The 27,890-nt window shown below is 36.4% G+C and overlaps 1 long non-coding RNA gene across 3 annotated transcripts in view; it reads right to left on the reverse strand.

Moving 5' to 3' along the window:
• Positions 1–7,788: 7,788 nt before the first annotated feature.
• Positions 7,789–27,890, reverse strand: part of LOC148598559 (uncharacterized) — a 28,957-nt gene continuing 8,855 nt past the window's right edge. Inside the window, exons 2-5 of one of the 3 annotated variants that reach the window (XR_015918439.1) lie at positions 26,661–26,842; positions 24,885–25,053; positions 13,000–13,198; positions 7,789–12,502 (exon numbers count right to left, since the gene is read on the reverse strand). This is a non-coding gene — a long non-coding RNA (uncharacterized LOC148598559). Of the gene's footprint in view, positions 13,199–24,884; positions 25,054–26,660; positions 26,843–27,890 lie in introns of all 3 variants that reach the window. The other 2 variants (XR_015918441.1, XR_015918440.1) reach the window with 2 other exon arrangements.

The following is a 27,890-nucleotide window of genomic DNA, read 5'->3' on the forward strand; positions in this document are numbered from 1 at the left end:
ATTGAAAGCATAATTAGGACAACATATGTAGTGTATAGATTCTTACAAAGAAAGGTTTACTATAAAGATGTACATGTATGTTTAAAGTGTTCACATTAAACTGATCAAGGAAGTATCATTTTCAGACTTGACTTACAAATAGTGACTTCATAGACATGTGGTTGTGTGGTTGTGCAGGTTTCATATCTTATGCCAAACTTCTCCATATATTACCATCAACTAATGTATAACACAAAAACTGTTTCTAGTTTCTCGTTTCTTAACAGAATATGATATGAAAATCTCCTAGAACATTTCATAAAATATGTCACATGCACACCCTTCATATCTTTATATCTTTGAAATTTGTAAGCAGCTAGAATCTTAACAGAATTATGCACAGAATAGGCAAATGGTGTGTTACATACATGTGGACAGATAGACATACAGTAGTTCACAATAAAACATTGGTCGGAAGAAAGGTGTACAAAAGAATAATAAAACATTATCAAACCATTCTGTATAGACAGCTGGGAACACTCATCATGGCTCTATAAGGAATTCTGATGTTCCTCATTGTATTTGATTGGAGTCTTCTACTGACTTATGGTTATCATAGACCTACAAAATAAGATATGATCAAATTCTTATGATCATTTTTGTTTAGTTAAGATACCAATACTTAATATATAAACATTTACCTGTTTGCAGATCTTATATTTTCCTTTAAAACATAATGATAACGGGCTGTTTGCTTACCTATTGTATGCATGGTAGGAAACACTCAAATTCTAACCAGTCCTCAATATAATTTTTCAATATATTTACTATATGGCTACATAAAAATAGCCAGTCTCAGGCTGGCAGGCAAGCTACTATTTCTAATTCTGTTGTATGCTAAATCTAACAATAACTTACCTGTTTGCTTCCCAATTTAAGTCTGATGTTACTAGTAGTATCCAGTGAACTATTAGTAATAGTACTGATGTTATATTTATAAATGAGCTCATCGTCTTATCTGTCTCACATCACACATCAACAAAGCTTTGATGCATCTTTTGCCTTTTGAATGACGGCATCCACATTTTTTTCTAGTTTGGCAGCCTTTGGCATACTTTGATGAATTTTTACTTCTAGAAACTTCATATCTCTCCCATGTGTGTGTATTCTGGCCTAAAGCATTTAACTATTGCAATTAACTGCATCTGTCATTTAAACAACTTTTCAAAACTCTTCGGCTCTGATACTACTGGACCAGTATGAACCAAAGTCGGTCTCTAATAAATGCTTTAATTTTGAAAAAAAATTATAGAGAAGTTTGGTATAAATGATCACTGGCAATATGTCAGTCAAAACCTCACCAGAGCTTATGTTTCTTATTATATACATGTACATGTATATTGCTATATAAAACATCATTATTTACATGTATTAATCTTGTTTATTTTGCCACAATGTTGCGGCATACATTAAACATGTAGTATAACAATTTGTTTTTGCAAACAGTTCCTGCAATTTTACTGCAGCAAAACTGTCGAAGGAAACTAATTAGTGTAGAGTAGAAATACTATGAGCAAGCTCATAACGTGAATACATGTAACTGCCACTTCAAATGGATTAAAATGTAAAAATATTTAATTTGGATTTATCTCCCTTTGGAGTCATTAACATTAATTATATTCATTCATGCTCATTTACATATGATATCCAACCTTCTTATAAAATTATTTCAGAATTCCTTCAGCAGTGTAGCAGGAGTGGTGCTTTAGAGGTTTAAACATGAAAAGCAAATTAACATGTTTTTTTTTTTTTTTTTATTGGGAGTCCTTGGACAGTCATTATGTTCCTACATATGACATTGCTCCTTATAAAGTTTATCAAAATCCCTTGAGTAATGAAGGAGTAGTTGTACTTACAAGGTTTTAACATGCAAAACCCTTAATCTGGATTATCTCCCTTTGGAGTCCTCCCAAAGTAAATACAATTTTACATGCACATCTACATATGACATCAAACCTTCCTATAAAATTTCATCAAAATCCCTAGAGCAGTTTAGAAGGAGTTACCGACTGCTTCTAAGGTTTTAACATGTAAAACCATAATGTGAATTATCTCCCTTTGATGTCCTGACTTACATTATGTTTCTTCATGCACATCTACATGTACATATCATACCCAACCTTCATATAAAATTTCATCACAATTCCTTTAGCTGTTTAGGAGGATTTGTGCTTGTAAGAAATTTGGACAGACAGTAAGACTGGATGATTTTTATACACCCTCCAGTTACTTTTGGTGTATAATAAAAAAAAAAAAGAACCAATCTTAGTTTCTGATACAGAAATTTCAATAGGTCTTAAATTCTCTCTTTAATTGGTTGTTTTTAAGTTGTTTCCCAATCTTATTAAAATTACATCTTAATTGTTCCCCTTTTTTTTTCAAATGCCCAATTGAATGAAATCATGAATATTTCCATAGGCTCCTATATATACAAAATGGGTCCATAATGATCTAAAGCAGGAAAAACCCTGCCTTTTCATGAAATACAATTTTTGTTACCTAAAATAAATTGTAGCAAATGTCAAAAAGGAGTAACATTGAGCAACTGAAGATTGTATTTAAATATCTTTTGAAACTAAATAAATAATTATTTTCATTCTAGTAAAATGGGGGAGGGTTACTTGTAATCAATACATGTACTTCCCTTTTTGGTTGTTTTGGTAAAAAGAAAAAATGTGACTTGAAGCTATAATATCATGGCATGGGAAACTTAAGGTTTCATATTAATATTCAAAGAAACTTTATGTACAATCATTTAGGCAAGTTGTTTATATTGATTAAGTAACTTATAGTAAGTATACATAATCTCAATCCCTCGCATGTTACTTTGAGAGTTTAGTTCATTGCAAATCACATGTATATTATGGTCTCTGGTAGATCGTATAGTCTCTAGAATGAGTTCTGTTCACCTTTTGCCAAAATATGAGTTACACATCTAACAAAGTCTTTTTAAACGGTGAGTCTCCAATGTATAAAGGTTAAGCATGTGACGTGCAATTATAACATCTTACAACTTTGATTCTGATGCTAAATGCTATTGAATGCTTATATACTTTAGATTACACCAAAACATATGCTCAACTTATCCACATTAGCCTATTCAATCATGGTGCTCTCCAATAAAGTTAAAAAATTAGGCCAATATTTTTTTTTCTGTACTGGTGATACTCCTAGTTCGGAGCACACCATCTGTTCCTATATGTCACAGGGATCTGTTATTGGAAACTTATTTGTTAAGTTTAAAATGAAAATAATGAATGCTATTTTTGTATAGATAGCCTAACCATGGTCGGGTTCAGATCCAGACAAATTAAAAGTGGGGTTCCACCCATGTTTCCTCAGAAAAGGGGGTGCTACACATGAACATGACATTTTCTAGGAAAATGTGTGTTACCAACACCCTCCACCTACATGTACCTCTGACTCAGACACTGACATAACACAAGTGTAGTTGTATGTAGACAATAAAGGGAAGAAAACATTGAAAAACCAGGACTTATTTTAAAGTTAACATTGAATACTATTGGTGTGAAACTAAACACAGGTACACTTATAAGTGGTGTGTAGATATTTGGACATTAGCTATTTAACCTATACATATATGCATATCAACAGAGTTCTATCTTACTACTTTGAGAATATATAACTTAATAAAGACTCATAACAAAAAAATTAAATTGCAAGCTGGGAGTTTTTTATTGCCCTGATTATCCTTTGAAGTACCACCTACATCCCCTCACATGAACATGACAATAATACAAAATGTAATAAAATACTTGGGAGTGACTCCAAAATACTCCCAAAAAGACAATAAAATACTCCCAGATGGGAGAAATCACCTGGAGGATTTCAGGTCTCTGTAAAACTAAGTGATCCACTCGACACTAAACTATAAGTAAGAAAATCCTCCCTCTCTGGGTGTACTGTACATTGGTGCCCTATGCAGGTCCGCATGTCAAAAGAATAAGCGTGCAGCAGCGCTAAGCTTGTCATAAAAGGCAACTAAACAGTGCTCAGAAACCTAGCCGGGGGCTAGGCGCTCTGCCCACAGAGCAACTGGGATGTGTACCCCAGGTGGTGGAATGGGTTACCCCTGGCGTGTTATATGCTTGGGTTGTCAGGCTATAATACGGAAAACCTGACCGCAAACCATACTGGTGCAGTGTGTTGGGAAAGATGCCATGTTCCTCGCACGTTAAAGAACCCTGCGGTGGTATTCAATAGAAGTAGGAACCTTTGTGCCCTGCCACAGGAGGCTAAATTCCCCGACCCTACCCATCCCTCCCTTTTTCTTGTGGCAATCTAAATTTGTCGACCCTATTACCCTTGTGTCCCATCCCTTTTTTCATTTTATCATCATCATTATTTCATGTTCATTTCATGTTCATCTCCTGAATATAGCTGAAATATTGCTGCTCGGGCATTAAACCCCAATAATCAATCAATCTGTACATTGGCTCAATAAAATTTTATAAAAGATAACAAGGGGGGCTCATTTTCCCTTAGGCGGCTTACCATTACATCAATTTGCAAAAATGAAAATACATATTTTTGTGGGTCAATGTACATGTGTGCATTAAAATGTCTCTCTTTTTTTTTTTTTTTTTTTTTTTTTTTTTTTGGGGGGGGGGGGCGACTGCAACACAGGCATTAATTAATGCCCAGGTCGATTGCGTGACAATAGATGAAAACAAATGCCTGAGGGCGGCAGCTAGTGTCCCCCTTAAGTTGATTCTTTCAGTAAAATGAGTGTCACCCGAAATTAGTTAATCATAAAGGGAACTTATCCAAGTTTGTCTAGATATGAATGGTATGGTGAAACAATTTTATACCAAATTTACAAGATTACTGTACCTGGTACCCACTATGCTGGTACCTCATAAGACATCCATTGTGAAAATATAATAACTGACGCACCTGCGCACATTTTATTCCGAATACAATTAATACATATTTTGATAAATTTAATTAATCTTATACCTTTTCTACGGATGGTTCCATGGATCATCCATAGTTTATTTATTTAAAAATGAGACAGTCTCTTGCGGACATTTAATTATTATGAGGCTATCATATCGGAAAGTGCTTTCAGCGGACTGTTCGAGTAGTACATTCAAAGGAAGTCTTTTATCATAATTATGTTGTTCTATTTTTTTTCTTTTTATTTGTTAATTAGACAAATCATTTTATACACTATAGATAATAAAGGAGAGGCTTATAGGACACCTATTGTTATTGCTGTATTACAATTATAACGATCAGATAAATGGGTTTCTGTTAAGTCTAGCAAATCGACTTCATCAAAAGTTTGTCTGGACTTTCTTAATTCGAAGAAAAAGCTGCTGACTCTCTGTGGTACAATTTCAAAGAAATCAGTTATGTTTTACTTGGGCTATCATTCAGACATCAGAAAAAATGTTTGTTATTGACCTCTAGTTCTTAATCTGATCAAGTCTTCTTATCTATATATACTTCTCTTTCCATCATGAAGGACTTGCGTTTTAGTATATATGATATTCATCAGCTATATCGCCATCTCCGCAAAAAGGGCAGATTAGTTAAGCAATAAAAGATATTCAGAGCTCTCTTTTTCGTAGATATAGGAACATAACGGAAAATAACATATGTACTCTTCTAATGCTGGTATTAATTAAGACCTGCTAATCTGGGTCACTCCATTGATTCCAATAAATTGTACACCTGTACAGGGGCGGGTCCAGGTGAGAGCGTAATGGGTGAATGCCCCTCCTTTTCACTGTTGGATGCAGGGGCAGGGTGCAGGAGTTGGCACCCATCACTTTTATTGGAAAGTTTGTCATTTTCTTGTGTAAAATTTACCAAAAATAGCAAATAATGTCCTAGCAACCTTTTCCCGAGGTACCCTGGCTGGAACCCCTCATTTTCAAAGTATCTGGATCCGCCCCTACTTTTTTAAGAAAAAAAACCCAAACAATCGTAATCTGCTAAATATTGTATTGAATATGGCAATTTATCATATTTATTCATTAAACATGTCATAGTCTGGTTTCCTTTCATACCCCTTCGTAAAATCCAAAACCTGCTTCTGATGTAGCACCCATATGTGGAGAATTTTTCGCATTTTATGAATGCCTTTTTATTAAAAAAATAACGCGGTGGTGCACTTTTGTTAACTTTGGTACAGGGATGCAGCTGGAGGTGGAAAAACAGCCCGCATTCATATATTTGACTGCAAGATATATACATAATACCAGTTCATGTATTCTACTACAGTGTACCAGAGACTTTATATAACACTCCCTATGTGTACCTAACAGCTTTTTGAATTAAAAGACGGTTTAGGCTTGCAGCAGGTTGAAGAAAACCTATTGTTTTAGACTCATCGACACCCACAGCTGAACGTGTATACGATATAAAAACATTGTAATCTACCATATATTTAGATTGAAATATAACTTTTTTGTATGTGCATAATAAGTGTTTGTTTGAACTCTATACGGTCTACCCTATATCGCATACCCAATATCACATCTTTATAACACACCTCCAGACCTATATCCGAAACCCTATATTACACCCCTAGACCTACAGCTGTCTGCTAATGTACCTGAAAAACTTAGGATCACAATTTCCAATAAAATAGTGATACAAACCACCTGTTCGTTTCTATAATGCGAGACTCATAGGTCGTCTCAATCATTGGTCAGTACATACCTGATGACTTTAAATCTGGTAGTTATAGCTTGATAATATTGACAACTGGCTGACAGGGATTCAGAATAGTGTGACTGATTGGATGAAATAAGCATGCCTTCAAGTGGTGTGTTGGTATCAAAAATCCTGTCCAGTCTAGTACAAATTAGGGTCTGTTTGATCAATCATACTTGTACTGAACTGCTTAAAATTCCTGCCTACAATCAATCCACGTTTGTTCACTTGATATCAAATTCAATGGCATATTGACCCCACAAAATATTGAACTTGGTGTCCAACTATACATTTGTTTGCAGTCCTATAAAAACTCTTACAATTCGCTCGTTAGGCTATAGGGGGTATAATGACCTGAGAAGAGAAGAGTCAAAATAATGGCAATTCAATCCACAACAAGCTTGTTTATGTTGTAGATGTCTTCATTGTAAGATGTTGTGTCCTAACAAATTTTGTAATTAAGTGTCAGTATCTGTAAGAATCAGGCAGTGGGTGAAACATTGTATGAAAAAAAAAACACTATTTTGATAGTTTAATTTGACTACTTTCACCGTAGGAATCAAGGAAAATACACAAGATTTTCCATTTCATGCTGGCCCATTGAGTTACAATTTCATTGAAATGCACAAAAAAAAAATGAACATTTCAAGGGCAGATAACTCTGTAAAAACCTCATTTTTCTCACATTCTATTGAAAAAATTTCTGAGCAAAGCTAGTGATGCAGAGATTAAAAATGGTCTTTTCAAATAGAGTATCATGGAGTGAAATTTTATTGCGAGATCGGTGGGGTTTTGACAAGCATGTTTCTCATTTTTTCTCATTTTGCCTGATTCTTACAAACACTTACACTTTACAGTGTAACTAACCTGTATTAAAAAGTTGGACTTTGCCATGACTATTCTGTAGTAATTTTAGTTGGTCTGAATCTATACAGTGACAGATATTGACCTGGTGATACATGCACATAATGACAGATCCAAAGTAACTATACCAATTTATAATTGAGAAAGAATCCGTTTGTGAATATTTGTGTTTACTGGTTAAAAAGAGTGAAAAAAATATACAATTTAATATATTTATTGCTAAGACAAGTAGGTAGCAACAAGGTATATAAAATATACAGAATGCGATACAGTAAAATACAATTAATTGTTTACATACAAATCTAACATATAATTACAATATAATATACAAATACACTACAATAATACATCGGAAGATAAAATAGGTCTACCAGATCTGTAATATACATGCATAGATGTGTAAAGTTACACTTAATTTATACCTAACCTTTCTGAAAGTAAAGGCTTCTTAAAGAATTTTGTGCAACTATTTCATCATAAAAAAAGCACATCAAAATTAATTATCTTTACCGATGATATTAAATTGTTTTTTTTCTTGAAAGCTGACCTAACTCATGAGAGTTAACGTGAAAAACAAAACACTACTGAAATCGACATGTCATGTAACTGCTACAATACTCCATCGAATAATCTTACAAAAATATATATAAATCAAAAGTTTTTTTTTAAACTACCAACAGTTATGCATACAATTGATACAGATGGACCAAGGAAAGTATTAAACAATGCTTCCAATTTTCCAGTCACCCCCCATCCCAATGCTAAATGGCACCTTCCTCAGTAAGTACAAACAATATGTAAATGAAGTCGAAATGGAACTGAAATGCAACTGTGGTAGAAAAACAGAAATTTAAGTATAAGGAATGATGATTGCTGTTTCCATCTAAAATTTGATTGAAAAGTTACAAGTATAAAAGTCACCAACGATTTTATTAGCAAGGGAATCTTTAGATTTCTTTGAAACAGAAATGATACCAAATTCTTGCAAACTTTTGTTTTCATGCAGCAATGGACAGACAAAAGATAAGACTAAATCACCCCAAACCCCATCTTTTGAAACAAAATGATCAGTACCTATATTATAAGACATAAAATAAGACAAATTTAGATGATACTGGAAGAAGTGGCACTGTGAATTAATTAAATTTAAAAAAAAAACACATGAAATAATATTAAATATGTTGATGAAAAAAGGTACAGGCACTAAATGAGCAGTATGTCAAAATCCCAAAGATCCTCCCATTGAACTTAATTTTTTTCTATCAATGCCCCTGCATAAAATGGCAAAAAGGTGGAGGGGGGTAAGTTCAAGCACCCGACCACTTTATTTTGTTATGCTAGTCTACCAACTACAGGCCAACAATGCCTATATAAACTGTTTTATCTACTTTGATCTGATAAAAAAAAATAATAACTAGGTACAATATTGCTGCTCTTTGGAAGACAATTTTCAGATTTTAATGGAAGGATATTTGTTTTAAAGGAACACAAGACATTATCAAAATGGTTTATTAAACAGTATAGACAAAAGCAATTAACCTTAATTTCTGGCAATGACTCAATGCATGTCAAAACCATGAAGCATAAAACCCAATAACTTAACCCCTTGACTAACATTCTGTATGACATAAACCCCAATAACTTAACCCCCTGACTAACATTCTGTATGACATAAAACCCAATAACTTAACCCCCTGACTAACATTCTGTATGACATAAAACCCAATAAGTTAACCCCCTGACTAACATTCTGTATGACATAAAACCCAATAACTTAACCCCCTGACTAACATTCTGTATGACATAAAACCCAATAACTTAACCCCCTGACTAACATTCTGTATGACATAAAACCCAATAACTTAACCCCCTGACTAACATTCTGTATGACATAAAACCCAATAAGTTAACCCCCTGACTAACATTCTGTATGACATAAAACCCAATAACTTAACCCCCTGACTAACATTCTGTATGACATAAAACCACAAAACTTATCCCCCTGACTAACATTCTGTATGACATAAAACCCAATAACTTAACCCCCTGACTAACATTCTGTATGACATAAAACCCAATAACTTAACCCCCTGACTAACATTCTGTATGACATAAAACCCAATAACTTAACCCCCTGACTAACATTCTGTATGACATAAAACCCAATAACTTAACCCCCTGACTAACATTCTGTATGACATAAAACCACAAAACTTATCCCCCTGACTAACATTCTGTATGACATAAAACCCAATAACTTAACCCCCTGACTAACATTCTGTATGACATAAAACCACAAAACTTAACCCCCTGACTAACATTCTATATGCAACATTTTTTCAAACTTATTCCCATATAAATTAATACAGATTTTCAGCTGATTTTTTTATCAATAGCCTGAGATAAGAAAATGTCTGTAAAGCCTTCAAAGTCTTTAATTTGTTACTTATTTAATTCTTTTATTTTTGTATTTTTTTATCCAAGAGGCTTTAAATTCTTGCTCAACTGTAATATGGATTCTGATGCAAAATAATATGTACAGTGGATGCCTGATAATGATATAGCCTAATTGTTAGAAAACATTGTGCAATAAGAAATCTTTTAAAGTGAAAAAATAAACCCAATGTTTTCAATGTTCAAGTGGGATAATTTCATTCAAATGATTACATAAAATTACAATTTTAGAGTAAAAAAAAAGCAAATACAAAGACAGAGATTTCATTAACGTGGACCATACACTTATAAAAGAAGGTGATATTGGGGATTTGAAATTTTAACATACCAATAGAGTGGGGGTGAGGCTCTTGAAAAAAAAAATAAAATGTATAAAAAGGGGGGGCCTCTGAATTCGGTATTCTGATTTATAATAGGGCATTTCACTTTTTTATATAAAAAAATCAAATGAGGGGGTGACATCTTATTATATTCTAGAAGGATGAGCTTGATTTTTTTCTTATTTCCATGGAGGGGTGTCAAAACAAACTGAGAACATTTAAACGTTTTTTTGGGACAAATATCACCTGGAGTTCCGGTCCAGGGAGTTACTCAATTTTTCTTTATCATACCCCCCACCCCAAAGAGTATTTTCACAACCCCTTAATATTCCAAAATCAATAAGATGTCGCACCCTTAATCATGCTAGGAATACCCCCACTCAACCATTTCAGTCAAAGCTGGGAAAGAGAGACGCAGTACAAGTCATCTTGCTAAAGCAATATACCAAATATCGAAGCATTCTTTCCAATAGAAGCTGAGAAAATTATGAAAATTTCCATTATGTACATGTACCATCTGAAAAATAGCTGAGTTGATCAGTAATCAGGAAGCAGATGAGAGATGAACCTATAAAGACGAGAATCGGTATAGGTCATTATGCAGAAGCAATATACCAAATATCTAAACATTTCCTCTAATAGAAGCTGAGAAAACTTACGAAAAATTCTGTTATGTACCCCCGAAAATTACTTAGTTGCTTGGTTAACAGGAAGTGGATGAGTGAGGAACATGAAAAAGGGGGACACAGAAAAGGGTCATCATGAAAAAGTAATATACCAAATATATAGGTATTCCCTCCAAATAGAAGCTGGGATATCTACAAAAATTTTCATTAATTTTCATTAAGTACCAACTGAAAAAGGTATAAACAGGAAGTAAATGAGCAAGGAACTTGATAAGGGGAGACACGGTACAAGTCATCATGTAAAAGCAATATACTTTAAAACTAAGCATTCCCTCCAATAGAAGCTGAGAAATATATTACTAAAACAGATGGACAGACGGACAGGAACTATTTTAACAACAAATCGGTTGTGGTGCTAGGTACATCCCCACACATACAATAAGTTATATAGGGCAGTAAATGTATGAAGGACAGATGGACAGACTTATGGACACAGTGCATTCCAAAAAATCTAAAAAAAGTCGTTCCACGATGATCAAAGCCTCAAAATTCGGGGAAAGTATAATTACCTTAGATGTCAAAGACTTGAAGAACATTTAAAGAAGTAGACTTAAGGTAAGGGATAAATCAGTGATATGCTTGCATCATATTCAATTTTACCAACATTTTCGTTTGAAACAGAATGAAATCAGTCCTATTTTAACTTTGATGCTTAGTCAAGATTAATGTTAAACACTGAATACAAAGGCTCCAATGATATGGAAGAGATGTGTCTCTTACCCGAGGTCAACCTCCTTAAACAGAAAAAATACCTTTTGATCTTAACGATTATCAGCCTACCATTAAATTCCTAGCTGTATATTGTCAAAGTACTCATTCATGTACTGAGTCATATGAAAAGAGAAACTTATAATCAAACCTAATGAACGATTTGAATAGGTATTTCTAAGGACAACTTGATACTGAGCTTAATTGACAAAAAAAGATAGACTTACTCTGAAAACATAATTTTAACTACTTGGTTCTTATTGTTAACTTTATGGGATATAGTTAACATTACTATTGTGAAGATTTATCTGGGATCATTAAAACTCAAGGTATTATAGCAATTTTAGACATGATTATGAATTTAGTTTTGGCAGATAAAATATAAACATAAATAACTGAAAAGTCAAGGTACATATACTATTGCTGAAGAAAAAATATACACAGAAACCCTCTAAATATTGAACATTCTAACAATTACTGGTCCTAACAATAACTATAATGAATATATACACTAAAAATCTTGTCAATATCTGTAAGCATTTAGGAATGTTCAGAAAACTGTACTTTCTGTGAATTTGCTAAGTTCAAGGTCCGTAATTTCGGTAAAAATCATCTTAGTGGAACAAAAGTTAAATCTGACAGACAAGCAGGTCAAAAATATTATACCCTCCACTACTTCTTTGTGTAGGGTATAATAAATAACATCTAACATTGTTTTATCCATATGAGGTGTATGTCTCTCACCTGAAAATGAAAGTATAAAATGTTATTGTATACAAATATAGTTATTACTGATTTGTTTGATGAATCTCTTCTGTTTAATCTAAAATTGACCCCCTATTTTGGCCATTTTGGCATTCTTTTTCCTAGGTAAGAAATGATTTCAGGGAAATGCAAATACCCCAGTAGCAAATTTGGTGCACATCTAGAACTACAAGTATTAAAAATTTAGTAAGTTCCTTCCAACTTTGAGGGTTTTAGGAGAAATCATTTTGTATCATCTCCTCTTGATTTGGTTGAAATAATGGTAAAGCCTGTGCAGAAAAAAATTTAGATGAAATGAAAATGCCTGCCTACAGACCCCTTTTTTTTAGAATGTAATAAAAAATGGACATCAATCTTATTATGGTCTTGTTTACTTTTTTTTTCAACTTCTTATGAGTGAGGAATAGGAATTATAAGAGTTCCAATCCCCACAGTTTCTGCTCCCCTTATACTGGTCTTTTAAACAATATTCTTACCATATAAGCTTGCCACTTGAGAAAAAAATTCATTTAAAAATCATGTCAACATGATCAGTTTCCCAGTCCTGTATATATTTGCGTACACTGCGAAGAAGCATCAACAAGGACTAGCTCCATCAACAACATGTGTAGATGTGTGTGCCATCTTGTAGCAAAAGGTACATACACACATAAAACAGTATCCCTGCTTCAAACTCTGAAAGGGAAGTAAAATTACTTGAAAATTTAATTCATCTGAATATTTATCAGTGTTCTAGGATTTCTATTTCCTGTTACCCGGGGAAGGTGAAATTTGGGTCAGGGAAAGTTAGGTACTTAGTTACACTTTCCTGTGGCACGTTGAAAACTCCATATGCTGTTAGGATTTATTTTGTTAGGAAAGCAGTCATTGACTGTGGGAAAGTTGATTTTACATGGATTTTTCCCGAGGAAACCTCAATTTCTGAAAAATCCTTGAGCACTGTTTATATTCATAAAATACAGGATAGCAAATTTGGTTCCAGTTCAACTAACTTAGTAGTTTTGTTATGTAAATCTCCCCTTGCAGGCATCTAGTAAAAAATATCTTTTTTTCCTTAAAACCCATGTACATGTACATGCCTAGTCTTGTGGTATTTGTGTATTGTGTCATAACCATTTATTGTAAATGTGTATGAACAAATAAATATTTGTATTCGTTAAAACTGCTTCAAAATCTGTTAAGATACATGTAAATGATATTACAAGAGGGACAGACCGTCAGATTCCATAATACCCATCAAAACTTTGTTTGATTTGGGTACCAGCACATATGACGAGGTCTATACTCTGGAAAATACTGTAACGCCAAAAAAAAAAATGTATGTGTGTTTACTGTACCCTGCTGAAAAAAAAATAGTGTCTGTAGGTTTTTTTTTTCAGTTTTGCAGTTATATTTGTATATTGGTATTTTGTTGGAGATGTCAGATACTTACTATGTTTCTCTGATGTTTAGTTGTTACTTGCAACATCCTGTTCATGCACCAATGTATCAAATTCATTCTAGGATTGATTTAATTTTGAATTTTAAATGTGAATCTGTGGTTTCATATTTAGTAGAAGCATGTGTATTGATCAGTTGTTTTATTTCAGTGAATATAAAATATCTGACAATGTTTTATCATTAAAATGTTAAAAATTAACTTCATTGTCTTCAACAATGAACAAAAACAACAAAGGTGCAAATGTCCATGTATGCATGTAAAATGCACAAATTGTTTTGTTGTGTCTCTATATTACTGCAAATCAAATTATCTTTGGTGTTAGATGAGCTAGAAATCTATCAATTGAAGAATTTAAGGAACCAATAGAATTATGTATATTTTTTTCTGAATGAATGATAGTCTTGTGATTCTTGAAAAAAAATTTTAATGTGACTGGGAATTTTAACAGATGTTTTATGCAAATTAAAGTCACATATTGGTTTTTAGCAACAAATGAAATTATTATATACATGTAGATAGCGGTGTTTTATTGAATGTTCCCGGTCAGGGCCGTAGCCACGTTTTCTGAATAGGGGGTGCGAACTGATTACTGATAAGCAATTGAACTTGGTCAGCTGGTAAGATTTCTTTAATTACAGAATAAGACAAAGCAGCATGTTATGAACTATGATGTTTTCAATGTAGAAAAAAATAAACAGGAATTTCACTCCGTGCTGTTCAGTATTTCAAACATGATATACAACATCCCCCCCAAAAAAATTCCAATATGAAATGCAAGACATTACGAAGTACAACAAATGATATACATGCAGAAATATTCATTAACGAAACTAATAATATTTCCAGTTTATCCTTGACCTCGGATAACTGAACATTTTTGCAAGGTCCCTAAGACTGACTTAACAAGGTTCTACTGTAGACAACATCAAATGCGGATGCGGCAAAATTTCCGGAAAATGTTTATGGTCAGCGCTGAAAAAATAGGTTCGGTCGGGGTACAGTAAACACACATATTTTTTTTGGCCTAATATTGATGAGACCAAATAAACAAGAAATTCCCAGGAGCCTGAATAACTCACCTGATTATTTTTTGGACTTTCAAGGGCAACAACTTTTGACTCAAAGAAGACTTTGGTAGGACTTAACAAAAGGATCATATCATCAATTGAAAGTTTCTTTTTATCTATCGTAGCTTGCAAGATATTGGCTAAGAACTGTTAAAAAAAATCTTCTTCTTTCAAGGGCAATGACTCCAACAAAAAACTTCTGCTTGACCCTTTTGTTTGATTTTTAGTAATGGCAGCTATGTTTTTGCAAAGGATCAAAAATCACAACATTACTTCTATGCAGGATACCCTAAAGAACATTTTTACCAAGTTAGGCTAATTTGTCTAGTACTTCCAGTGGAGACGATTTTTTAAAGAAATAAAATTAAAAATAGGGGGAAAAATATGTGGAAAAGGGCAATTATCTTCCCATTGCAAGAGCTCACTTGGCCTTTAGTCAGGTGAGCCAACTAGAAATATGCGGTCCCACAATTAATGCTGACTAACTTTATATCCCACTCCTTATTTGGTAACATGCATCTTTGGACCTCCATATTGATTTGGATAAAAATCTAAAATAGGAGGTGCACAATAAGAATATGGTACAACTTGTGAAAGTGTCATTTAATTCCATTCAAAAGTATACTGGAGGAGAAACAGATAAGAAATAATTTTCACTTTACTTTAGATTAGCTGGAGTATATGGCGGTAAATTAGTACTTCACTGTTCCTGTATATAATGTTGTTTTGACACCAGCTACAGCCTGTCTTGTGGTGTGATGGTTTCTAGTACTTCACTGTTCCTGTATATAATGTTGTTTTGACACCAGCTAGAGCCTGTCCTGTGGTGTGATGGTTTCTAATACTTCACTGTACCTGTATATAATGTTGTTTTGACACCAGCTGCAGCCTGTCTTGTGGTGTGATGGTTTCTAGTACTTCACTGTTCCTGTATATAATGTTGTTTTGACACCAGCTGCAGCCTGTCCTGTGGTGTGATGGTTTCTAGTACTTCACTGTACCTGTATATAATGTTGTTTTGACACCAGCTGCAGCCTGTCCTGTGGTGTGATGGTTTCTACTACATGTACTTCACTGTACCTGTATATAATGTTGTTTTGACACCAGCTGCAGCCTGTCTTGTGGTGTGATGGTTTCTAGTACTTCACTGTTCCTGTATATAATGTTGTTTTGACACCAGCTGCAGCCTGTCCTGTGGTGTGATGGTTTCTAGTACTTCACTGTTCCTGTATATAATGTTGTTTTGACACCAGCTGCAGCCTGTCCTGTGGTGTGATGGTTTCTAGTACTTCACTGTACCTGTATATAATGTTGTTTTAACACCAGCTGCAGCCTTCTTGTGGTGTGATGGTTTCTACTACATGTACTTCACTGTACCTGTATATAATGTTGGTTTGACACCAGCTAGAGCCTGTCTTGTGGTGTGATGGTTTCTAGTACTTCACTGTTCCTGTATATATTGTTGTTTTGACACCAGCTGCAGCCTGTCCTGTGGTGTGATGGTTTCTAGTACTTCACTGTACCTGTATATAATGTTGTTTTAACACCAGCTGCAGCCTGTCTTGTGGTGTGATGGTTTCTACTACATGTACTTCACTGTACCTGTATATAATGTTGTTTTGACACCAGCTTCAGCCTGTCTTGTGGTGTGATGGTTTCTAGTACTTCACTGTACCTGTATATAATGTTGTTTTGACACCAGCTGCAGCCTGTTTTGTGGTGTGATGGTTTCTAGTACTTCACTGTACCTGTATATAATGTTGTTTTGACACCAGCTACAGCCTGTCTTGTGGTGTGATGGTTTCTACTACATGTACTTCACTGTACCTGTATATAATGTTGTTTTGACACCAGCTACAGCCTGTCCTGTGGTGTGATGGTTTCTACTACATGTACTTCACTGTACCTGTATATAATGTTGTTTTGACACCAGCTGCAGCCTGTCCTGTGGTGTGATGGTTTCTAGTACATGTACTTCACTGTACCTGTATATAATGTTGTTGTGACACCAGCTGCAGCCTGTCCTGTGATCTGATGGTTTCTAGTACTTCACTGTACCTGTATATAATGTTGTTTTGACACCAGCTGCAGCCTGTCTTGTGGTGTGATGGTTTCTACTACATGTACTTCACTGTACCTGTATATAATGTTGTTTTGACACCAGCTTCAGCCTGTCTTGTGGTGTGATGGTTTCTAGTACTTCACTGTACCTGTATATAATGTTGTTTTGACACCAGCTGCAGCCTGTCCTGTGGTGTGATGGTTTCTAGTACTTCACTGTACCTGTATAAAATGTTGTTTTGACACCAGCTGCAGCCTGTCCTGTGGTGTGATGGTTTCTAGTACTTCACTGTACCTGTATATAATGTTGTTTTGACACCAGCTGCAGCCTGTCTTGTGGTGTGATGATTTCTAGTACTTCACTGTACCTGTATATAATGTTGTTTTGACGCCAGGTACAGCCTGTCTTGTGGTGTGATGGTTTCTACTACATGTACTTCACTGTACCTGTATATAATGTTGTTTTGACACCAGCTGCAGCCTGTCCTGTGCTGTGATGGTTTCTACTACATGTACTTCACTGTACCTGTATATAATATTGTTTTGACACCAGCTACAGCCTGTCCTGTGGTGTGATGGTTTCTACTACATGTACTTCACTGTACCTGTATATAATGTTGTTTTGACACCAGCTGCAGCCTGTCCTGTGGTGTGATGGTTTCTAGTACTTCACTGTACCTGTATATAATGTTGTTTTGACACCAGCTGCAGCCTGTCCTGTGGTGTGATGGTTTCTAGTACTTCACTGTACCTGTATATAATGTTGTTTTGACACCAGCTGCAGCCTGGCCTGTGGTGTGATGGTTTCTAGTACTTCACTGTACCTGTATATAATGTTGTTTTGACACAAGCTACAGCCTGTCCTGTGGTGTGATGGTTTCTAGTACTTCACTGTACCTGTATATAATGTTGTTTTGACACCAGCTGCAGCCTGTCCTGTGATGTGATGGTTTCTAGTACTTCACTGTACCTGTATATAATGTTGTTTTGACACCAGCTAGAGCCTGTCCTGTGGTGTGATGGTTTCTACTACATGTACTTCACTGTACCTGTATATAATGTTGTTTTGACACCAGCTGCAGCCTGTCTTGTGGTGTGATGGTTTCTAGTACTTCACTGTTCCTGTATATAATGTTGTTTTGACACCAGCTGCAGCCTGTCCTGTGGTGTGATGGTTTCTAGTACTTCACTGTTCCTGTATATAATGTTGTTTTGACACCAGCTGCAGCCTGTCCTGTGGTGTGATGGTTTCTAGTACTTCACTGTACCTGTATATAATGTTGTTTTAACACCAGCTGCAGCCTTCTAGTGGTGTGATGGTTTCTACTACATGTACTTCACTGTACCTGTATATAATGTTGTTTTGACACCAGCTAGAGCCTGTCTTGTGGTGTGATGGTTTCTAGTACTTCACTGTTCCTGTATATATTGTTGTTTTGACACCAGCTGCAGCCTGTCCTGTGGTGTGATGGTTTCTAGTACTTCACTGTTCCTGTATATAATGTTGTTTTGACACCAGCTGCAGCCTGTCCTGTGGTGTGATGGTTTCTAGTACTTCACTGTACCTGTATATAATGTTGTTTTAACACCAGCTGCAGCCTGTCCTGTGGTGTGATGGTTTCTAGTACATGTACTTCACTGTACATGTATATAATGTTGTTGTGACACCAGCTGCAGCCTGTCCTGTGATCTGATGGTTTCTAGTACTTCACTGTACCTGTATATAATGTTGTTTTGACACCAGCTGCAGCCTGTCTTGTGGTGTGATGGTTTCTACTACATGTACTTCACTGTACCTGTATATAATGTTATTTTGACACCAGCTTCAGCCTGTCTTGTGGTGTGATGGTTTCTAGTACTTCACTGTACCTGTATATAATGTTGTTTTGACACCAGCTGCAGCCTGGCCTGTGATGTGATGGTTTCTAGTACATGTACTTCACTCTACCTGTATATTATGTTGTTTTGACACCAGCTGCAGCCTGTCCTGTGGTGTGATGGTTTCTAGTACTTCACTGTACCTGTATATAATGTTGTTTTGACACCAGCTGCAGCCTGTCCTGTGATGTGATGGTTTCTAGTACTTCACTGTACCTGTATATAATGTTGTTTTGACACCAGCTAGAGCCTGTCCTGTGGTGTGATGGTTTCTACTACATGTACTTCACTGTACCTGTATATAATGTTGTTTTGACACCAGCTGCAGCCTGTCTTGTGGTGTGATGGTTTCTAGTACTTCACTGTACCTGTATATAATGTTGTTTTAACACCAGCTGCAGCCTTCTTGTGGTGTGATGGTTTCTACTACATGTACTTCACTGTACCTGTATATAATGTTGTTTTGACACCAGCTAGAGCCTGTCTTGTGGTGTGATGGTTTCTAGTACTTCACTGTACCTGTATATAATGTTGTTTTAACACCAGCTGCAGCCTTCTTGTGGTGTGATGGTTTCTACTACATGTACTTCACTGTACCTGTATATAATGTTGTTTTGACACCAGCTACAGCCTGTCCTGTGGTGTGATGGTTTCTACTACATGTACTTCACTGTACCTGTATATAATGTTGTTTTGACACCAGCTGCAGCCTGTCCTGTGGTGTGATGGTTTCTAGTACATGTACTTCACTGTACCTGTATATAATGTTGTTGTGACACCAGCTGCAGCCTGTCCTGTGATCTGATGGTTTCTAGTACTTCACTGTACCTGTATATAATGTTGTTTTGACACCAGCTGCAGCCTGTCTTGTGGTGTGATGGTTTCTACTACATGTACTTCACTGTACCTGTATATAATGTTGTTTTGACACCAGCTTCAGCCTGTCTTGTGGTGTGATGGTTTCTAGTACTTCACTGTACCTGTATATAATGTTGTTTTGACACCAGCTGCAGCCTGTCCTGTGGTGTGATGGTTTCTAGTACTTCACTGTACCTGTATAAAATGTTGTTTTGACACCAGCTGCAGCCTGTCCTGTGGTGTGATGGTTTCTAGTACTTCACTGTACCTGTATATAATGTTGTTTTGACACCAGCTGCAGCCTGTCTTGTGGTGTGATGATTTCTAGTACTTCACTGTACCTGTATATAATGTTGTTTTGACACCAGGTACAGCCTGTCTTGTGGTGTGATGGTTTCTACTACATGTACTTCACTGTACCTGTATATAATGTTGTTTTGACACCAGCTGCAGCCTGTCCTGTGGTGTGATGGTTTCTACTACATGTACTTCACTGTACCTGTATATAATGTTGTTTTGACACCAGCTGCAGCCTGGCATGTGATGTGATGGTTTCTAGTACATGTACTTCACTCTACCTGTATATTATGTTGTTTTGACACCAGCTGCAGCCTGTCCTGTGGTGTGATGGTTTCTAGTACTTCACTGTACCTGTATATAATGTTGTTTTGACACCAGCTGCAGCCTGGCCTGTGGTGTGATGGTTTCTAGTACTTCACTGTACCTGATTATAATGTTGTTTTGACACCAGCTACAGCCTGTCCTGTGGTGTGATGGTTTCTAGTACTTCACTGTACCTGTATATAATGTTGTTTTGACACCAGCTGCAGCCTGTCCTGTGATGTGATGGTTTCTAGTACTTCACTGTACCTGTATATAATGTTGTTTTGACACCAGCTAGAGCCTGTCCTGTGGTGTGATGGTTTCTAGTACTTCACTGTACCTGTATATAATGTTGTTTTGACACCAGCTGCAGCCTGTCCTGTGGTGTGATGGTTTCTAGTACTTCACTGTACCTGTATATAATGTTGTTTTCACACCAGCTGCAGCCTGGCCTGTGGTGTGATGGTTTCTAGTACTTCACTGTACCTGTATATAATGTTGTTTTGACACCAGCTACAGCCTGTCCTGTGGTGTGATGGTTTCTACTACATGTACTTCACTGTACCTGTATATAATGTTGTTTTGACACCAGCTGCAGCCTGTCCTGTGGTGTGATGGTTTCTAGTACTTCACTGTACCTGTATATAATGTTGTTTTGACACCAGCTGCAGCCTGGCCTGTGGTGTGATGGTTTCTAGTACTTCACTGTACCTGTATATAATGTTGTTTTGACACCAGCTACAGCCTGTCCTGTGGTGTGATGGTTTCTAGTACTTCACTGTACCTGTATATAATGTTGTTTTGACACCAGCTGCAGCCTGTCCTGTGATGTGATGGTTTCTAGTACTTCACTGTACCTGTATATAATGTTGTTTTGACACCAGCTAGAGCCTGTCCTGTGGTGTGATGGTTTCTACTACATGTACTTCACTGTACCTGTATATAATGTTGTTTTGACACCAGCTGCAGCCTGTCTTGTGGTGTGATGGTTTCTAGTACTTCACTGTTCCTGTATATAATGTTGTTTTGACACCAGCTGCAGCCTGTCTTGTGGTGTGATGGTTTCTAGTACTTCACTGTACCTGTATATAATGTTGTTTTGACACCAGCTAGAGCCTGTCCTGTGGTGTGATGGTTTCTACTACATGTACTTCACTGTACCTGTATATAATGTTGTTTTGACACCAGCTAGAGCCTGTCTTGTGGTGTGATGGTTTCTAGTACTTCACTGTTCCTGTATATATTGTTGTTTTGACACCAGCTGCAGCCTGTCCTGTGGTGTGATGGTTTCTAGTACTTCACTGTTCCTGTATATAATGTTGTTTTGACACCAGCTGCAGCCTGTCCTGTGGTGTGATGGTTTCTAGTACTTCACTGTACCTGTATATAATGTTGTTTTCACACCAGCTGCAGCCTGGCCTGTGGTGTGATGGTTTCTAGTACTTCACTGTACCTGTATATAATGTTGTTTTGACACCAGCTACAGCCTGTCCTGTGGTGTGATGGTTTCTACTACATGTACTTCACTGTACCTGTATATAATGTTGTTTTGACACCAGCTGCAGCCTGTCCTGTGGTGTGATGGTTTCTAGTACTTCACTGTACCTGTATATAATGTTGTTTTGACACCAGCTGCAGCCTGGCCTGTGGTGTGATGGTTTCTAGTACTTCACTGTACCTGTATATAATGTTGTTTTGACACTAGCTACAGCCTGTCCTGTGGTGTGATGGTTTCTAGTACTTCACTGTACCTGTATATAATGTTGTTTTGACACCAGCTGCAGCCTGTCCTGTGATGTGATGGTTTCTAGTACTTCACTGTACCTGTATATAATGTTGTTTTGACACCAGCTAGAGCCTGTCCTGTGGTGTGATGGTTTCTACTACATGTACTTCACTGTACCTGTATATAATGTTGTTTTGACACCAGCTGCAGCCTGTCTTGTGGTGTGATGGTTTCTAGTACTTCACTGTTCCTGTATATAATGTTGTTTTGACACCAGCTGCAGCCTGTCCTGTGGTGTGATGGTTTCTACTACTTCACTGTTCCTGTATATAATGTTGTTTTGACACCAGCTGCAGCCTGTCCTGTGGTGTGATGGTTTCTAGTACTTCACTGTACCTGTATATAATGTTGTTTTAACACCAGCTGCAGCCTTCTTGTGGTGTGATGGTTTCTACTACATGTACTTCACTGTACCTGTATATAATGTTGTTTTGACACCAGCTAGAGCCTGTCTTGTGGTGTGATGGTTTCTAGTACTTCACTGTTCCTGTATATATTGTTGTTTTGACACCAGCTGCAGCCTGTCCTGTGGTGTGATGGTTTCTAGTACTTCACTGTTCCTGTATATAATGTTGTTTTGACACCAGCTGCAGCCTGTCCTGTGGTGTGATGGTTTCTAGTACTTCACTGTACCTGTATATAATGTTGTTTTAACACCAGCTGCAGCCTGTCTTGTGGTGTGATGGTTTCTACTACATGTACTTCACTGTACCTGTATATAATGTTGTTTTGACACCAGCTTCAGCCTGTCTTGTGGTGTGATGGTTTCTAGTACTTCACTGTACCTGTATATAATGTTGTTTTGACACCAGCTGCAGCCTGTCTTGTGGTGTGATGGTTTCTAGTACTTCACTGTACCTGTATATAATGTTGTTTTGACACCAGCTACAGCCTGTCTTGTGGTGTGATGGTTTCTACTACATGTACTTCACTGTACCTGTATATAATGTTGTTTTGACACCAGCTACAGCCTGTCCTGTGGTGTGATGGTTTCTACTACATGTACTTCACTGTACCTGTATATAATGTTGTTTTGACACCAGCTGCAGCCTGTCCTGTGGTGTGATGGTTTCTAGTACATGTACTTCACTGTACCTGTATATAATGTTGTTGTGACACCAGCTGCAGCCTGTCCTGTGATCTGATGGTTTCTAGTACTTCACTGTACCTGTATATAATGTTGTTTTGACACCAGCTGCAGCCTGTCTTGTGGTGTGATGGTTTCTACTACATGTACTTCACTGTACCTGTATATAATGTTGTTTTGACACCAGCTTCAGCCTGTCTTGTGGTGTGATGGTTTCTAGTACTTCACTGTACCTGTATATAATGTTGTTTTGACACCAGCTGCAGCCTGTCCTGTGGTGTGATGGTTTCTAGTACTTCACTGTACCTGTATAAAATGTTGTTTTGACACCAGCTGCAGCCTGTCCTGTGGTGTGATGGTTTCTAGTACTTCACTGTACCTGTATATAATGTTGTTTTGACACCAGCTAGAGCCTGTCCTGTGGTGTGATGGTTTCTAGTACTTCACTGTACCTGTATATAATGTTGTTTTGACACCAGCTGCAACCTTTCCTGTGGTGTGATGATTTCTAGTACTTCACTGTACCTGTATATAATGTTGTTTTGACACCAGGTACAGCCTGTCTTGTGGTGTGATGGTTTCTACTACATGTACTTCACTGTACCTGTATATAATGTTGTTTTGACACCAGCTGCAGCCTGTCCTGTGGTGTGATGGTTTCTACTACATGTACTTCACTGTACCTGTATATAATGTTGTTTTGACACCAGCTACAGCCTGTCCAGTGGTGTGATGGTTTCTACTACATGTACTTCACTGTACCTGTATATAATGTTGTTTTGACACCAGCTGCAGCCTGTCCTGTGGTGTGATGGTTTCTAGTACATGTACTTCACTGTACCTGTATATAATGTTGTTGTGACACCAGCTGCAGCCTGTCCTGTGATCTGATGGTTTCTAGTACTTCACTGTACCTGTATATAATGTTGTTTTGACACCAGCTGCAGCCTGGCCTGTGATGTGATGGTTTCTAGTACATGTACTTCACTCTACCTGTATATTATGTTGTTTTGACACCAGCTGCAGCCTGTCCTGTGGTGTGATGGTTTCTAGTTCTTCACTGTACCTGTATATAATGTTGTTTTGACACCAGCTGCAGCCTGGCCTGTGGTGTGATGGTTTCTAGTACTTCACTGTACCTGTATATAATGTTGTTTTGACACCAGCTACAGCCTGTCCTGTGGTGTGATGGTTTCTAGTACTTCACTGTACCTGTATATAATGTTGTTTTGACACCAGCTGCAGCCTGTCCTGTGATGTGATGGTTTCTAGTACTTCACTGTATCTGTATATAATGTTGTTTTGACACCAGCTAGAGCCTGTCCTGTGGTGTGATGGTTTCTAGTACTTCACTGTACCTGTATATAATGTTGTTTTGACACCAGCTGCAACCTTTCCTGTGGTGTGATGATTTCTAGTACTTCACTGTACCTGTATATAATGTTTTGACACCAGCTGCAGCCTGTCCTGTGGTGTGATGGTTTCTACTACATGTACTTCACTGTACCTGTATATAATGTTGTTTTGACACCAGCTGCAGCCTGTCCTGTGGTGTGATGGTTTCTAGTACTTCACTGTACCTGTATATAATGTTGTTTTAACACCAGCTGCAGCCTGGCCTGTGGTGTAAGTGTTTCCTTGAGCTGACACATTTCATCCTGCAGGGGTTGTTGTATCTTTGACATATACATCATATCCATTCTCATTGTATCGGCTATGTGAAATTCCCAAAATTATTCCAATCAAAATCTGAAATAGAAGATGCACAATGAGGACATATAATGAAGTTCCTGTGAAAGTTTCATTCAGTTTTACTTTGTGGTGTTCAGGGAGAGTAATAAAGATGGGTCCATGCAGTCCATGCAATGGAAGGATGGGCAGACATTCCTATCTCTACTTACTTCCCATCAACACTTGCTAAGTAAATGTACATGTAATAACAGGTATGAGGACAGATAATAATTAGTCTGTAAAATTTTGTGGTCCACTTCCCTGTAGTGTTCTTCCTATACATCCATACAAAGTCTATTAGGAACTGATGCAATGACCTGACAAATGGTGAACAGGAAGTAGATGATTGAGGAAAGAAAAAAAGAGGTATGGAGAAGTACATGTACAAGTCATCATGCAAAAGCAATATACCAATTACGTAAGCATTCCCTCGAATAGAGGCTGAGAAATCTGTTACAACTGTGCAGTTGATGGACAGACAGGCAAGGTGATTATAAAGGTATAATATATTTTTTGGTGAAAATAAAAGATTAAGGTCATGAGAAAATTCATATTCATAAAAAGAGTAGCTGTGATGACCTATTGAATGATCTTGAAACAGAAATTTGTTCTTCAAGAATCTTTCTTTTTATGTTCTTTTGAACTATTTCACAATGACAGATTTAAATATCAGTATCTGTAAGAATCAGGCAGTGGGGTGAAACATGGTATGAAAAAAAACAAAAACCCATCATTTTGATAGTGTTATTTGACCATTAGAAGCAAGAAAAAAGACAATATTTTCCATATCATGTTGGTGCATTGAATTATAATGTCATTGAAATGCACAGAACATTAATATTTTAAAGGCAGATAACTCTTAAGTCAATTTAACCTGATATTTCATTTAAACATTCTACTGAAAAATTTCTGAGCAAATCCAATGATGCACAGATCTAATAATGGTTTTATCAAAAAGAGAAAGTACCCTTGAATGATATAACACCGTCATATCGGTGGGGTTTTGACATGCATGTTTCTGATTTTTCCCATTTTGCCCAATTCATACAAACAGTGGCACTTAATGTATAATATGTGTTCTAATGGTTTCTATGATAACAGGTTCATTGAAAACAGAAACAATACCTTTATGGTAGTTAAGGTAGATACCAAATGTTGGTTTCCATGGCAACAAAATATTTTGCTAACTTCGATGTGAATTTATTACATGGAATTTTTAGTAATCATAAAGAAAGTTGAAAGTTTGAGGTTTCCACATGATTTTGATGCATACAGAGAATTTAATGTTGAATCCTGAAAGTAGGGACAACTGTCAATGCTGAAAGCCACATGACCATGCAAGAGTAATTTTTGTTTATTTTTTGCCATTCCACAGGGAAGTTTTGCATCAAAATTATCTTCCTTATTACAGAATAAAGCAAAACCTGACAATATAAGTAAATTTCCTTTGCTCTCAGCTCGTTATGCAAATGTTATGTGTGACAGGAGGGGAACAGGAAATACAGAGGTCTTGGTCCAGCAGTTCAAAACTTTATCTGTTGGACAAATAGCTATCCACTGGATGACTTCATAATTCCTGCTTCCTTTATTTTTCTATTAATAAATTACTATTCAACTATTCTTACCATATTAGCCTGTCACTTGAGAACAGAAATAATTCTGACAGCATGATCAATTTGCCTCTCCTGGATGTGTTAACTGGAGAAGCATTAACAAAGGACTCCATCAACAATGTAGGCAGGTAGTTAATGTCTTGGGATAATAAGTACATACACATGACCATAAAACAGTAGCCAAGCTTCAAACTCTGAAATGGAAGTAAAATTAAATAAAAATCAACATTATTTAAACATTTATACACATAAAATACATGATAGCAAATTTGGTCAATTCAAAAAACCCCAGCATGTAACACGCCAGGGGTACCCCATTCCACCACCTGGGGCACACATCCCAGTTGCTTTGTGGGCAGAGCGCCCTAGCCCCCGGCTAGTGTTCTGAGCACTATTTAGTCGCCTTTTTACGACAAGCTTAGTGCTGCTGCAGGTCTATTCTTTTAACACCCGGACCAGCAGTAATTAAAAAAGCAATAAATAAAAGACTTTTCAGTGTTATGCAGCTTTTCGAAATTCCTGAAGTGAACAAATAAAATGAGTATCAATGAGTCAAATATCAAATCTCCTAAAATTCTAATTCAAGTCAAGGTAACAAACCCTAATGGCAATGTAGATTTATCCTCAAGAGGAATTTTGCCAAGATTTCAAAAAGAAAACAGATATTATAATAAGTCAGCAGATGTAAATGTTTCATTTTGTGAGGTTTATGATAATTATCAAAGTCACAAAATATTTCTTTTATGTATAGTATACATTTTTTGAACAGTAACTTTAGTAACGAAATACTTTTATGTGCCCATTTCGTTAAAACAATTAATGATACCCAATGGTGGTTTTTATTAACATAGAAAATCAAAGGGAGGTAATTTAAAAACATAAGAAGTGCAATGTTAATGACTTGCAATCATTCCCAGTTGTCTTATCTCAAAATATATAAAATTTTGTGTGTTATGAACATGTATGGATATTGCATTGTGCTTTCCTGTAATCATGGTTTTCAAATAAAATTTTCACTCATAAGAATTTATGATTGGTTAAAGTATCTCATCTAACATTGTAAACATAGCTTGTCTTATATTAGTACACACTGCACAGTCAACTTCATAATTAATTCTGTGTAACCATAAATTGCAAAAATAAATCATAGCAATTATCTAAAGATAGAGAAACAAGTCGCATACACATAAACTCCCTCCCAACATACATGTACATGTACATGTATAAATAGCCAACAAATAC

Source organism: Perna viridis, chromosome 14 (assembly GCF_037379345.1).
Source record: "Perna viridis isolate PV_CMFRI_1.1 ecotype Kerala chromosome 14, ASM3737934v1, whole genome shotgun sequence".
Classification (NCBI taxonomy): Eukaryota; Metazoa; Mollusca; class Bivalvia; order Mytilida; family Mytilidae; genus Perna; species Perna viridis.